The 15,651-nt window shown below is 39.9% G+C and overlaps 1 protein-coding gene across 1 annotated transcript in view; it reads right to left on the bottom strand.

Annotated features, from left to right (window-relative positions):
• Positions 1-15,651, bottom strand: part of FAM117B (family with sequence similarity 117 member B) — a 156,299-nt gene that overhangs the window by 66,921 nt on the left and 73,727 nt on the right. The gene's annotated exons all lie outside the window — the stretch shown is intronic.

The raw sequence follows: 15,651 nt of genomic DNA, 5'->3' as shown, positions 1-15,651 counted from the left end.
CTGTACCAAAATACCGTAACATTCTTCACAGAAATAGAAAAAAAAAATCATAAAATTTATAAAGAGCCACAGAAGACCCAGAATAGCCCAAGTTATCCTGAGCAAAAAGAACAAAACTGGAAGAATCACATCACCTGACTTCAAATTGTACTACAGAATGACAGTAACCAAAACGGCATGGTATTGGCATACAAACAGACACATAGAGGTCAGTGGAATAGAAGAGAGAATCCAGAGATAAATCCACACATCTACAGTGAACTCATTTTTGACAAAGATGCAAGGACATACCTGGGGAAAGGACAGTCTGTTCAATAAATGGTGCTGGGGAAACTGGTTATTCTTATGCAGAAGAATGAAACTAGACCCTATCTCTCACCATACACAAAAATGAAATCAAAATGGATTAAAGACTTCAATCTAAGACCTCAAACTATGAAACTACAAGAAAACATTGGGAAAACTCTCCATGATGTTGGTCTGGGCAAAGATTTCTTGAGTAATAACCCACAGGCACAGGCAACCAAAGCGAAAATGGACAAATAGGGTCATATCAACTTAAAAAGCTTCTGCACAGTAATGGAAACAATCAACAAAGTGAAAAAGACAACCCAAATAATGGCAGAAAATATTTGCAAACTACCCATCCAACAAGGGATTAATGGCCAAAATATAAAAGGAGCTCAAACAACTCAATAGGCAAAACTCTAATAATCCAATTTAAAATGGGCAAAAGATCTCAATAGATATTTCTCAAAAGACATACAAACGACAAACAGGTACATGCACAGGTGCTCAATCACTGGTCATCAGAAAAACACAAATCAAAACTACAATGAGATACCATCTCACCCCAGTTAAAATGGCTTTTATCCAAAAGCCGGGCAATAACAAATACTGGCAAGGATGTGGAGAAAAAGGAACCCTCAAACACTGTTGGTGGGAATGTAAATTAGTACTACCACTAAGGAGAACAGTTTGGAGGTTCCTCAAAAAACAAAAAATGGAGGAACCATATGATCCAGCAATCCTACTCCCAGGCATATACCTGAAAGAAAGAAAATCAGTATACTGAAAAGGTATCTGCACTCCCATGTTTATTGCAGCACTATTCCCAATAGCCAAGATTTGGAAGCAACCTAAGTGTCCATAAACAGAAAAATGAATAAAGAAAATGTGGTACATACACACAATGGAGTATTACTCAGCCATAACAAAAAGAGATGCTGTCATTTGCAACAGCATGAATGGAATTGGAGGACATTTATGTTAAGTGAAACAAGCCAGTCAGAGAAAGACAAACTTTGCACGTTCTCATTTGAGGCAGCTCAAAATTAAAACAATTGAACTCATGGAGACAGAGAGTAGAAGGATGGTTATCAGAGGCTGAGAAGGTTAGTAGCAGGCAAGAAGGGAAGGGGGACGGTTAATGGGTACAAAAAATATAGTTAGATAGAATAAGATCTAGTATTTGATAGCACAATAGGGTGACTCCAGTCAACAATAATTTATTATACATTTAAAAATAAGTAAAATAATATCACTGGAATGTTTGTAATACAAAGAAATTATAAATGCTTGAGGTGATAGATATCTCATTTACTCTGATGTGATTATTATGCATTATAATCAAATATATTGCATCAAATATAAAAATATCTCAGCTACCCCATAAATATATACACCTACTACGTACCCATAAAAATTAAAAATAAGAAAAAAATTAAGAAAATTAGGAAAGCAATCTCATTTACAACAGCACCAAAAATAACATAAGAATAACCATAAATAAGGAAGTGAAAGACTTGTATACAGAAAACTAAAAAACATTGATTAAAGAAATTAAAGACGACAAACAGGCATTTCATGTTCATGGACTGGAAGACTTTTAATAGTTAAAACGTCCACACTATCCAAAGTCATCTACAAATTCAGTGCAATCCCTATCAAAATCCCAGTGGCATTTTTATGGAAATAGGTAATAATTCTAAAACTCATGTATTGTGAAATTACAAAAGACCACAAATAGCCAAATAAATTTTGAGAAAGAACAAAGCTAGAGGCATCATACTTCTCGATTTCAAAACATATTACAAAGTTACAGTAATAAAAATAATATAGTACTGGCATAAAGACATACATCAATGGGACAGTATAGGGAGCCCATAAATAAATCCACACATTAACACTCAACCAATCTTCAAGGAGGGTGCCAATGGGGGAAGGACAGTCTCTTCAACAAATGGTGCTGGGGAAACTGACTCTTACCCCATACAAAAATCAACTTAAAATTGATTCAAGATTTAAATATAAGACACGAACTATAAAACTCCTAGAAATAAACATAGAGGACAAGCTTCATGATACTGGTCTTGACAATGATTTCATGGCTATGACATCAAAAGCACAGACAAAAAAAAGCAAAAACTAAAAAGCTTATGCACAACACAGAAAACAACAGAGTAAAAAAGCAACCTAAAAAATGAGAAAATATTTGCAAACCATATATCTGATAAGAGGCTAATCTCCCAAATACATAAGAAACACATACAACTCAATGGCAATAAAACTAATAATTAAAAAATGGGCTGGCCGGACGTGGTGGCTCACGCCTGTAATCTCCGTACTTTGGAAGGCAGAGGTGGGAAGATCACCTTAGGTCAGGAGTTCAAGACCAGGCTGATCAATATGATGAAACTCCATCTCCACTAAAAATACAAAAATTAGCTGGGTGTGATGGCAGGTGCCTGTAATCCCAGCTATTTGGGAGGCTGAGACAGAGAATCACTTGAACCCGAGAGGCAGAGGTTGCAGTGAATTGAGATCGCTCCATTGTACTCCAGCCTGGGCAACAAGAGCAAAACCCTGTCTGGAAAAAAAAAAAAAAAAAAGAAAAAAAAAAAAAGGGCTAAGGACTTGGAACAAAAAAGGGGAGGGCTAAGGACTTGAATAGACATTTCTCCAAAGAAGACACGCAAATGACCAAGAGGTGTATAAGAAAATGTTCAACATTAGTAATCGGGGAAAGATAAATCAGAACTACAATGAAGTATCATCTCGCGCCTGTCAGGATGGCTATTATCAAAAAGTCAAGGGTTGGTAAGGATGTAGAGAAAGTGGAACCCCTGTACACTGTTGTTGGGAATACTAAACAGTAGAGCTTCTATGGAAAACAGTATAAAGGTCACTCAAAAAATTAAAAATTGGCCGGGCCTAGTGCCTCGCACCAATAATCTCAGTGACTCAGGAGAGGTTGAGGTGGGAGGATCACTTGAGGCCAAGAGTTCAAGATCAGCCTGGGCAACAAAGTGACACTCCATCTCTAATTTTTTTTTTTTAATTATTCAGGTGTGGTGGCACCTGCCTAGAGTCCAGCTATTTGGGAGGCTGAGGCAGGAGGATCACTTGAGCTCAGAAGTTCGAGGCTGCAGTGAGCTATCATCATGCCACTGTATTTCGGCCTGTGCAACAGAACAAGACCCAGTCTCTAAAAACAAAACCAATAATTAAAAATGGAAAACCCACATGCTCTAGCAATTCCAAAAGAACTGAAATCAGTATTTCAAAGAGGTATCTGCACTCACATGTTCACTGCAGCACTATTCACAATAGCAAAGGTGTAGAAACAACCTAAATATCCATTGGCAGATGAATGGATAAAGAAACTGCGGTATATACATACAATGGAATATTATTCAAGCATTCAGTCTTAAAAAAAAAGAAATTCTGCAGTATATGATAATATGAACTATGAGGACATCCTACTAAATGAAATAAGTCAGTCACAAAAAGACAAATACTGCATGATCCAACTTATATGAGAAATCTAAAGCAGTCAAATCATAGAATCAGAAATGGAATGGTGATTGCCAGGAACTGGGGGGATGGAGAGAGAGAGTTACTAACCAATGCACATAAAGTTTCAGTTAAGCAAAATGAGTAAGTTCTAGAGATCTGCTGTATAATTATCATACCTATGGTATTTATACTGTATTGTACACGTAAAATTTTGTTGAGAGTAGATCTCTTCTGACAATAAAATAAAAAATTAGACTGGGTGTGATGGCTTATGCCTGTAATCCCAGCACTTTGGGAGGCCAAGGCAGGTGGATCACCTGAGGTCAGGAGTTCGAGACCAGCCTGGCCAACATGGTGAAACCCCATCTTTACCAAAAATACAAAAAATGAGCTGGGCATGCTGGCGCACTCCTGTAATCTCAGCTACTCGGGAGGCTGAGGCAGGAGATTGCTTGAACTTGGGAGGCAGAGGCTGCAGTGAGCCAAGACCACACCACTGCACTCCAGCCTGGGCAACAGAGCAAGACTCTGTCTCAAAAAAAAAAAAAATAAGTTACACAATCATGAAACTATTTGTTTTATTGATTGATTGATTGATGGACTGACTGATTGACTTTTGAGACAGAGTCTTACTCTGTCACCCAGGCTGGAGTGCAGTGGCATTATCTCAGCTCACTGTGACCTCCTTCTCCCAGGTTCAAGCGATTCTTGTGCCTCAGCCTCCTGAGTAGCTGGGATTGCAAGAGCACACACCACCACACCTGGCTAATTTTTTGTATTTTTGGTAGAGACGGGGTTTCACCATGTTGGCCAGGCTGGTCTTGAACTCCTGAGCTCAAGTGATCTACCTGCCGTGGCCTCCCAAAGTGCTGGGATTACAGGCATAAGCCACCATGCCTGGCCATAAAACTATTTGTTTTAGAGGATTCCAAAATATAACCTTTCATCTGCTACATGTGCCCAGCCTATTTAATGGGCCAGGTCCAGTGGACCACACCTGTAATCCCAACACTTTGGGAGGCTAAGGCAGGAGGATGGCTTGAGTCCAGGAGTTCAAGACCAGCCTGGGCAACATAGTAAGACCCCCCATCTCTACAAAAAAAAATTAAAAATTAGCCAGGTGTGGTGGCATGAATCTGTAGTCTTAGCTACTTGGGAGGCCGAGGAGAGAGGATTGCTTAATCATGATAGGTCAAGGCTGCAGTGAGCCACGATCATGGCACTGCACTCCAGCTGATGACAGACAAACAAGACCCTAAAAAAATAAAAATAAAAACAACAACAAAAAAACAATGTATGGTGTCACTGGCCTAGAGAAATTTGATCTAACATGTGAAATAAGAAAGGACAGGAACACAACTCCAAGTAGTAAAGATTTGGAAATTAAAATTCTCAGACTCCCGGGCTTACCCAAGGAAGGCAAAGCTACTGACAGGCAACAACAGAACTTACACTGAAGTCACTGAATTTAGGCCCCCAAAAAAAGATTTTAACATTTCCTTTACTCCTAATGTTACACTTTCTACTCCTGTTACATTCTAACTTCAACCAATAGACCAAGGTTTTATTGAAAACAGCTAATGTTACTCAAAAAGTAATTTTACTTCTTCATTTTCATAACATTAAAATATACTTTTTAGTATCGCTTAGATCTACCAAACATGTAAAATAGTAACATTTTTACTCTAAATTACAGACTATTCTTTCAATTCAAAGAAAACAACCTGTAAACAAGTTTGTAGATTTATAAACAGCTATCTTCAGTAATTCAACAATTATCTCTAGTTTAACAAATATTCAACTTTTATTGTTTTAATCACAAGACATCTTACAAAGTTTCTGAATTCAGATCTTTTCCATCAATTGGAAAACTCAGAACTTTTCCATAAATAGCAAATGCCAACCTATAAATTGTAAAACTAAAATACTTTCATAAAATATTCAGAAGCCAAGGTCCTTTTAGAAAAAACAAACACTTTCATAAAATATTAATCAAAATCAACCTTTGAGGGTTTAAAAAAAAATAGCCTCAGAAACACAGAGGGCCCAAGAAAAAATAATGTAAGACTTTTAAAAGCAAAAGATGACTGGTTTATGCCATAAAGAAACTAAACCAAAGAAACAGGAAAGAGAAAGACGTGTGGGGGCATGCGACTGTAGTCCCAACTACTCAGGAGGCTGAGGCAGGAGGATCCCTTGAGCGAAGGAGTTTGAGGCTGTAGTGCATGGTGATTATGCCTGTGAATAGCCACTACACTCTGGCCTGGGAAACACAGTGAGATCTCGTCTCTAAAAAAATGTTAAAAATAAGAAAGAAATAGGAAAGAAAACCAGACATCAATCACCTGGGTCACAAAAAGTTAAATACTCAGATAAATCACCTATAAGGTAAATAAGCCTAGGTTAACAAAGTTGGAAAGAAAATACCTTCTGAGTCAAAGGAATCCCAAATAATGCAAGCACACATACACATTACAGTTTCTCTCCCTAAATTGGTATAGTCAGCAAATACAAAAGGCAGTCTGAAAATCAGGTAGTTTAAACCAAATTAATAGACTTGCCACATAGGTAGCTAATGCTGGAAATATAAATTAGTCTAACGTTTTTGGAAGGCAAACCACAAAGGATCAGACAAGAATCTTTAAAAGAACATGGAGGCAGTGTGGGGGCAGAGGTTGGTGACATTGTAGCTCTGTACAAACTCTAAAGCAGAAATGACAAATCAGTCCTATAGCCAATTAGGCCCACTGACATGCTGGAGCACTAAGCTAAAAGGCTTTCAGGCTATTTGAACATACACAGAATAAAGAATGGCTGCCAAACAGACAGGAAAAAAAGAGAATACCTTTGTGTCAAGTAATGATGATGATAAATAATCATGTACAGTAAAACCTTAATCATTCACTCATTCCCATGACCAAAGCAAATGATGAGGTGGGGTATGGGACAGAAGGAGAGATTAACATCTTTCGAAACTTGTTCCATGTTCTTAATTTTTTTTGTTTTTTTTTTCTTTGTTTTGAGACGAAGTTTTGCTGTTGTTGCCCAGACTAGAGTGCAATGGCGCAATCTCGGCTCACTGCAACCTCCACCTCCTGGGTACAAACGATTCTCCTGCCTCAGCCTCCCGAGTAGCTGGGATTACAGGCATGCACCACCACACCTGGCTAATTTTTAGTAGAGATGTAGAGTATTTTTATTTAGTAGAGTATTTTTAGTAGAGATGGGGTTTCTCCATGTTGGTCAGGCTGGTCTCAAACTCCCGACCTCAGGTGATCCGCCTGCCTCGGCCTCCCAAAGTGCTGGGATTACAGGCGTGAGCCACTGTGCCCAGCCCTCTTAACTTTTTAAATGCTGCATTTCTCTTTCTCTGTATTTTCCAGAATTTCCTTCTCCCATTTCCAATCTTCCCCTAGGAGGTGGAAAGGCCTGAGAGGAATACATAATTATTTCAAAATCAGGGCAGGCGCGCTGGCTCACACCTGCAATACCAGCACTTTGGGAGGCTGAGATGGGCGGATTACCTGAGGTCAGGAGTTCGAGACCAGCCTGGCCAATATGATGAAGCCCCCATCTCTACTAAAAAATATTATATATATATATATATATATATATATATATATTAGCCGGGCATGGTGGTGGGCACCTATAATCCCAACTACTCAGGAGGCTGAGGCAAGAGAATTGCTTGAACCTGGGAGGCAGAGGCTGCAGTGAGCCAAGATTGCGCCACTGCACTCTAGCCTGGGCAAGACTGTCTCAAAAAAAAAAAAAAAAAAAAAAAAGAAAAAGAAAAGAAAAAAAATCAAGAAACCAGGGCTTAGAGTAGTGACGTGATAAAATTTGCCAAAAGTCTACATCAGCTTTCTGAAAGCACCCACTTACAACCTAAAATAAAGTATTTCCAACATACTCTTTGCTGCAGCACTGTCTAGACTGGCAAATAACTGCCAAAAGTGCCCCAGGTCCCTTGCTAAAGGCAGAAATCACTTATCAGTCTCAGCAATCTTTATCCTGAATCTTTTCAACAGGATGCTCCAGGAAGGCAATAGCAATAGATCAAATTCCTTAGGGGATAAAACCTACATTCCATCCTTGTTCAAATCCGACAATAAAGGTAATCGCTTTAATTTTTAATTTAACAGAGAACATTTATTGAATGCTTACTAGGTGCCAGATACTGTTCTGAGAGTTTTATACGTTTTATTTAATCTTCAAAATAACCTCAAAAAATTGGTACTATAGTTCTCCCATTTTACAAAAAGGAAACAGAGGCACAGAGATGTTAAGAAAGTGTCCGAACTCTAAAGGAGATATGCAAATGGCCAGTAAGCACATGAAAAGATACTCAGCACCATTAGTTATATGGGGAAACAAATCCTAACAATTACATACCACAACACACTACTAGGACGACTATAATTTTTCAAAGAAGTGTTAGTGAACATATAGAGAAATTGGAATTATATACCTTCATACATGGGAATAGAAAATGATCCAGCTGCTGTGAAAAACAGTTTGGCAGTTCCTCTAAAAACTAAACATCGAATTATCATATGACCCAGCAATTTCACTCTCAGGTATATATTGAAAGGAACTGAAAGCAGGGATTCACACAGATACTTGCATGTACACTGCAGCATTGTTCACAACAGTCAAAAGGTAGAAACACCCCAAATATCCATCAACAGATTAATAGGTAAATAAAATGTGGTATATTGGTAAGTGGAATATTATTCACCCATTAAGAGAGATTAAGGCCAGGTGTGATGGCTCTTGCCTGTAATCCCAGCAGTTTGGGAGGCCACAGTGGAGATCACTTGGGGCCAGGACTTCTAGACCAGCCCGGGCAACATAGAAAGATCCTCTCTACTAAAAACTCAAAAAACTAGCTGGGCATAGTGGTGCAAGCCTATAGTCCTAGCTAATCAGGAGGCTGGGCAGGGGAGGCATCCCTTGAACCCAGGAGGTCAAGGCTGTAATGATCTGTGATCATCCCACTATACTCCAGCCTAGGCAACACAGGGAAGGAGGTAGAAGGAAGTAAGGATGGAATTAAGCTAAATAAATGATACAACATAAATGAACCTCAAAAACATTACGCTAAGTGAAATGAGTCAGATGCAGGAGAACAAACTGTATGATTCCACTTGCATGAAATGGGCAAATTCATGGAAACAGCAAGTGAGATAGTAGTTAAGTATTAACTGCCAGTGGTATTAACAGTGAGGAAAAAAGGAGGATGGGGAGTTACAGGGTTTCTTTTTGGAGTGATGAAAAAGTTTTGGAAATAGTTAGCAATGGTTGCACAACATTGTGAATGTGATTAATGCCACTAAATTATATGCAGTTATACCTCAAGAGATATTGGGAGTTCAGTTCCAGACCACTGCAATAAAGGGAGTAACACAATAAAGCAAGTCACATGAATTTCTTTGGTTTCCCAGTGCACATAGAAGTTATGTTTGCACTATACTATAGTGTATTAAGTGTGCAATAACATTATGTCTTAACAAACATACATATCTTAATTTTGAAATATTGATTAACAAAATGCTACCAGGCGCGGTGGCTCACGCCTGTAATCCCAGCACTTTGGGAGGCTGAGGCAGTCGGATCATGAGGTCAGGAGATCAAGACCATCCTGGCTAACACGGTGAAACCCCATCTCTACTAAAAATACAAAAAATTAGCCAGGCGTGATGGCGGGCGCCTGTAGTCCCAGCTACCTGGGAGGCTGAGGCAGGAGAATGGCATGAACCCGGGAGGCGGAGCTTGCAGTGAGCCGAGACCATGCCACTGCACTCCAGCATGGGCGACAGAGTGAGACTCCACCTCAAAAAAAAAAAAAAAATGCTAATGATCATCTCAGCCTTCAATGAGTTACAATCTTTTTGACAGTGGAGGGTCCTGACTTGATGTTAATGGCTGCTGACTGATCAGGGTGATGGCTGCTGAAGGCCAGGGTGGCTACAGCAATTTCTTTCTTTTTTACTTATTTTATTTCTTTCTTCATTTTTTTGAGATGGAGTCGCACTCTGTTGCCCAGGCAGGAGTGCAATGGCGTGATCTCGGCTCACAGCAACCTCTGCCTCCCGGGTTCAAGCGATTCTCCTGCCTCAGCCTCCTGAGTAGCTGGGATTACAGGTGCACGCCACCACGCCCCACTAAATTTTGTATTTTCAGTACAGAAGGGGTTTCACTATGTTGGTCTGGCTGGTCTCGAACTCCTGACCTCATGACCCACCCACCTCGGCCTCCCAAAGTACTGGGATTACAGGTGTGAGCCACCGCGCCCAGGCAGCAATTTCTTAAAATAAAACAACAATGAAGTTTGCTGCATCAACAGACTCAGGTCCTTTCACAAAAGATTTTTCTGTAGCACATATTGCCCACAGTACAATTTCTGTCAAAATTGGTGACAACCCTCTCAAAATCTGCTACTGCTTTAACAACTAAGTTAGTTTATGTAATATTCTTAATCCTTTGTTGTCATTTCAACAATATTCACCACATCTTCACCAGGAGTAGATTCTATCTCAAGAAACCACTTTCTTTGCTCATCCATAAGAAGCAATTTGTCATGCTTAAGTTTTATCATGAGATTGTAGCAATCACATCTTCAGGTTCTACTTCTAATTCTAGTTATCTTGCTATTTCCACCACATCTGCAATGACCTTCTCCACTGAAGTCTTGAAACCCTCAAAGTCATCCATGAGGGTTGGAATCAACTTCTTCCAAACTCCTGATAATGTTGATATTTGACCTAATCCTACAAATCACAAATGTTCTTAATGGCATCTAGAATGGTGAATCTTTTCCAAAAGCTTTTCCATTTACTTTGCCCAGATCCATCAGAGGAATCACTATGGCAGCTATGGCCTCATTAAATGTATTTTCTTAATAAGACTGGAAAGTCAAAATTATTTCTTGGATCCATGGGCTGCAAAATGGATGTTGTGTTAGCAGGCATGAAAGCAACATTCCTCTCTGTGTGTATCTGCATCAGAGCTCTTGGGTGACCAGTTGCATTGCCAGTGAGCAGTAATATTCTGAAAGTAATCTTTTGTTCTGAACACTAGGTCTCAATGGTGGGCTTAAAATTTTCAGTAAATCATGCTATAAAAAGATGTGCTGGCATCCAGGCTTTGTCGTTCCATGGATCAAGCAAAAGCAGAGTAGATTTAGCATAATTCTTAAGGGCCTTAGGATTTTCAGAATGGTAAATGAGTACTGGCTTCAACTTAAAGTCACCAGCTGCATTTGCCCCTAACAAGAGAGTTGGCCTGTCCCTTAAAGTCAGGCATTGACTTCTCTCTAGCTATGAAAGTCCTAGACGGCATCTTCTTACAAGATAAGGCTGTTTTGTCATTAAAAATCTAGCTGGGCGCAGTGGCTCACACCTGTGATCCCAGCACTTTGGGAGGCCAAGGTGAGAGGACAGCTTGAGGCCAGGAGTTCCAAGACCAGCCTGGTCAACATAGCAAGATCCCGTCTCTACAAAAACATTAAAAAAAAAAAATGCAAGCATGTCAGTGCGTGCCTGCAGTCCCAGCTACTTGGGAACCTGAGGCAAGAGGACTGATTGAGCCCAGGGCCCAGGAGTTAAAGGTTGTACCGAGCTATGACTGCATTACTGCACTCCAGCCTAGGTGACAGAGCAAGACCCCATGTCAAAAAAAAAAAAAAAAAAAAACTTGTTTAGTGTAGCCATCTTCAACAGTAATCTTAGCTAGATCTTCTGGATAACTTACTACAGTTTCTATATCAGTACTTGCTGCTTCACCTTTCACTTTTATGTTATGCAGATGGCTTCTTTCCTGAAACCTCATGAACCAACCTGTTAGCTTTAAACTTTTCTTCTGTAGCGTCCTCACCTATCTTAGCCTTCATAAGAACTGAAGAGAATTAAGGTCTTACTCTAGATTAGGCTTTGGCTTAATGAAATGTTGTGGCTGGTTTGATCTTCTATCTAGATCACTGAAACTTTTTCCATATTGCCAATAAAGCTGTTTCACTTTCTTATCATTCATAATGCTCATTCAAGTAGTACTTTTAATTTCCTTCAAAAACTTTTCCTTTGCATTCACAACTTGGCTAGCTGTTTGGTACAAGAGGCCTAGCTTTTGGCCTATCTCAGCTTTTGATCTGCCTTGCTTTCTAAGCTTAATCATGTCTAGCTTTTGATTGAAATAGAGAGACATGTAACTCTTCACCTCACTTGACCCTTACAGGCCATTGTAAAGTTACTAATTTGTCTAATTTCAATACTGTTGTGTCTGAGAAAACAAAGAGGCCCAATGAGAGGGAGAGACTCAGGGGAACAGCAGTCAGAATACACACAACATTCATCAATTAAGTTCCCCGTCTCATATGGGCATGGTTCATGGCACCTCAAAACAATTAACAGTAACATCAAAGATCACTGAGCACAGATCACCATAATAGATACAATAATAATGCAAATGGTTGAAATATTGCAAGAACTACCAAAATGGGGCAGAGACACAAAGTGAGCACATTTTTGGAAAACGGCACCGACAGATTTGCTCAATGCAGAGTTGCCACAAACCTTCAATTTGTAAAAAAACACAATATCTGCGAAGCCCAATAAAGTTCAATAAAATGACATAGGCATGTATTTTTAAATGGTCAAACCAGCAAACCTTATGTTATATATATTTTACCACAATTTTTAAAAGTTGATTTAACTAGCATACACTTAGGGAAACCCAATATCTGCAAATAAGGTATTTGAGAGTTTTTGATTAATTGTGTTAGTGCTAAATTCACTTGCCAAAGATGAGAGCCCACTATGTAGCTGAAAGGATGGAGTACCCAGTTATCCTTTAGCAGATTCTACACGAGCTTTACAAATAAGATTAACAGTATGATAATTATAAATTTTCTTTCTTTTTTTTTTCTTTTTGAGATGGGGTCTCACTCTGTCACCCAGGCTGGAGTGCGGTGGCACGATCTCGGGAGGTGGCACGGCAACCTCCACCTCCCAGGTTCAAGCAATTCTCCTAACTCAGCTTCCCGAATAGCTGGGACTACAGGTGCACACCACCACGCTTGGCTAATTTTTGCATATTTAATAGAGACGGGGTTTCACCATATTGGTCAGGCTGGTCTCGAACTCCTGACCTCAGGTGATCTGTCCACCTCAGCCTCCCAAAGTGCTGGGATTACAGGTGTGAGCCACCACACCCAGATCTAAATTTTCTTTTTATTTGTACCCTTAACATTCCCAATTTGGGGGATATTTAGAAAAAGGCAGGGAATACAGGGTTTATATTTTAATTCAATTGTTAGGTCACAGCAATTTGCCGAAAAGACTTACTGAACTGCGTCCACAGATCAAGCGGATCCCAATGGCTTGTATGATAGCATACTCTTACTAATATGACAAAACGTTTGAACCCACTGAACCTAAAACTGCAGTGGAAATAAAGTGTGCTGCAGAAATGCTCAAGGAAATAAACATCTACAAATTTAAATGTGACATGTGGATTAAGCAGAAAGCAAGTGGACACCGTATTCATTTTCCAAACTACATGCCCTAAGCTCAGCAAAGTTACAGACTGTGAATAACTACAGAGTTTCACAGAACTCTTTGGTTAAAAAAGTCAATTTTAGGCTGGGCATGGTGGCTCATGCCTGTAATCACAGCACTTTGGGAGGCCAAGGCGGGTGGATCACCTGAGGTCAGGAGTTTGAGACTGGCCTGACCAATATGGTGAAACCCCATCTCTACTAAAAATACAAAAATTAGCCAGGTGTGGTGTCGTGTGCTTGTAGTCCCAGCTACTTGGGAGGCTGAAACAGGAGAATTGCTTGTACCCGGGAAGCGGAGGTTGCAGTGAGCTGAGATCAGGCCACTGCACTCCAACCTACGCAACACAGTGAGACTCCATTCCAAAAAAAGAAAAAAAAAAGTCAATTTCAGAAAAGATTCATTACTTTTGATGAGTACAGAGTCTACATTTTCATTTCTGTAGTTGGCACTAAAGTATAAACACCAAGGTAATCCAAATCCCAATTGTCTGCCCTAACAGTAGGATTCCATTCCAAGATTATCAGAACAGAAAATAAACTGAGCCCACTAAGAATACCTGGAATTTTGGAAATCAATATACAAATCCAAAACCACCACAGAAAAGTATGTTTACTCAGTTCTTTAATAAACATTCTCTCAGGGCCAGGCACCTTGGCTCACGCCTATAATCCCAGCACTTTGGGAGGCTGGCAGATCACTTGAGGTCAGGAGTTCGAGATCAGCACGGCCAACATAGCAAAACCCCGTCTCTACTAAAAACACAAAAATTAGCTGGGTGTAGTGACGTGTGCCTGTAATCTCACCTACTCAGGAGGCTGAGGCAAGAGAATTGCTGGAACCCGGGAGGTGGAGGTTTCAGTGAGCCAAGATTGTGCCCCTGTACTCCATCCAGCCTGGGAAACAGAGAGAGACTTCATCTCAAAAAATAAAAATAAAAATAAAAAACATTATCTCGGGCCACGTGTGGTGGCTCACACCTGTAATCCCAGCACTTTGGGAGGCCAAGGTAGGCAGATCACTTGAGCACAGGAGCTTGAGACCAGCCTGGCCAACACGGTAGAACCCCATCTCTACTAAAAGTACAAAAACTAGTCAGACATGGTGGTACAGCCTGTAGTCCAGCTTCTCGGGAGGCTGAGGCATGAGAATCGCTTGAACCCGGGAGGCAGAGGTTGCAGTGAGCCAAGACTGCACCACTGTACTCCAGTCTGGGCAACACAGCGAGATTCTATCTCAGGGAAAAAGAAAAAAAAAAAGAAAGAAAAAAAAATTCTTCAAAAAATGTTGAGACCAGGAGTAACGTAAATCCAAAGTCTAAATCAAGATGTACCTTACCTGATTTTCAACAATCAGTATAAAAAATCTTTTAAATCTTTAAATGTTTTTCATTCTTCACTAGCAATAAAGCTATAACTGTTTTGCTCATTCATTCCTTTGCAAATATTCCTTGGGCAATTTATTCTGCATCTAGTATTAAGTCCTGGGCATGGAAATACAGCAATAGACAAGCCAGACACAATCCCTATCTTCATAGGTCTTACTGTCTAGTGAATGTAAGAAACCATAATAACTACACAAATATTTAACTAATTATAATTGTGGTAAGTAAGAAACTACACCAAACTAAGATGCAGTCTTCAACTGGCTGTATGATCTTAGACCTCAGCTTCTTCATCTGTAAAACTAAGGGGTAGATCTGAATGATTTCTTCTTCTTTGTTTTTTCTTTTTTTTGACAGGTTCTCACTCTATTGCCCAGGCTGGTGTGCTGTGGTATGATCACCACTCACTGCAGCCTTGACCTCCCAGGCTCAAGTGATTCTCCTGCCTCAGCCTCCCAAGTAGCTGGTACTACAAGTGTGCACCAGCATGCCCGGCTAATTTTTGTATTTTTTGCAGAGATGAGGTTTCGCCATGTTGCCCAGGCTGGTACTGAACTCCTGGGTTCAAAAGCCATCCACCCATCTCGGCCTCCCAAAGTGCTGGCACTATAGGCGTGAGCCACCCCACCTGGCCCTGAATGATTTCTTGAGATCCCTTTATATTAAACAATTTTACAAACCCAGAAGTATAAAACTTTGCTTCCAGAGTCCCTTTGTCAGAATATTTACATTTTTAGGATCAGCAAAGTAATACAGTCCCCATCTCCCAATACATGAAGGTTTTTTTGGCACAAAAACGTAAGGTTAGATGGTCACTAATCTTTGCTGTTACAAATTTTTAAGACCAAATTCCATATATTAAATATACTATGATATTGTAAACCAAGCTTGTCCAAAACCTGCGGCCCATGG

Source organism: Symphalangus syndactylus, chromosome 8, assembly GCF_028878055.3.
Source record: "Symphalangus syndactylus isolate Jambi chromosome 8, NHGRI_mSymSyn1-v2.1_pri, whole genome shotgun sequence".
NCBI classification, from domain to species: domain Eukaryota; kingdom Metazoa; phylum Chordata; class Mammalia; order Primates; family Hylobatidae; genus Symphalangus; species Symphalangus syndactylus.
Note: the sequence above shows the minus strand (reverse complement) of the source record. Positions and strands in the feature narration are given on the sequence as shown.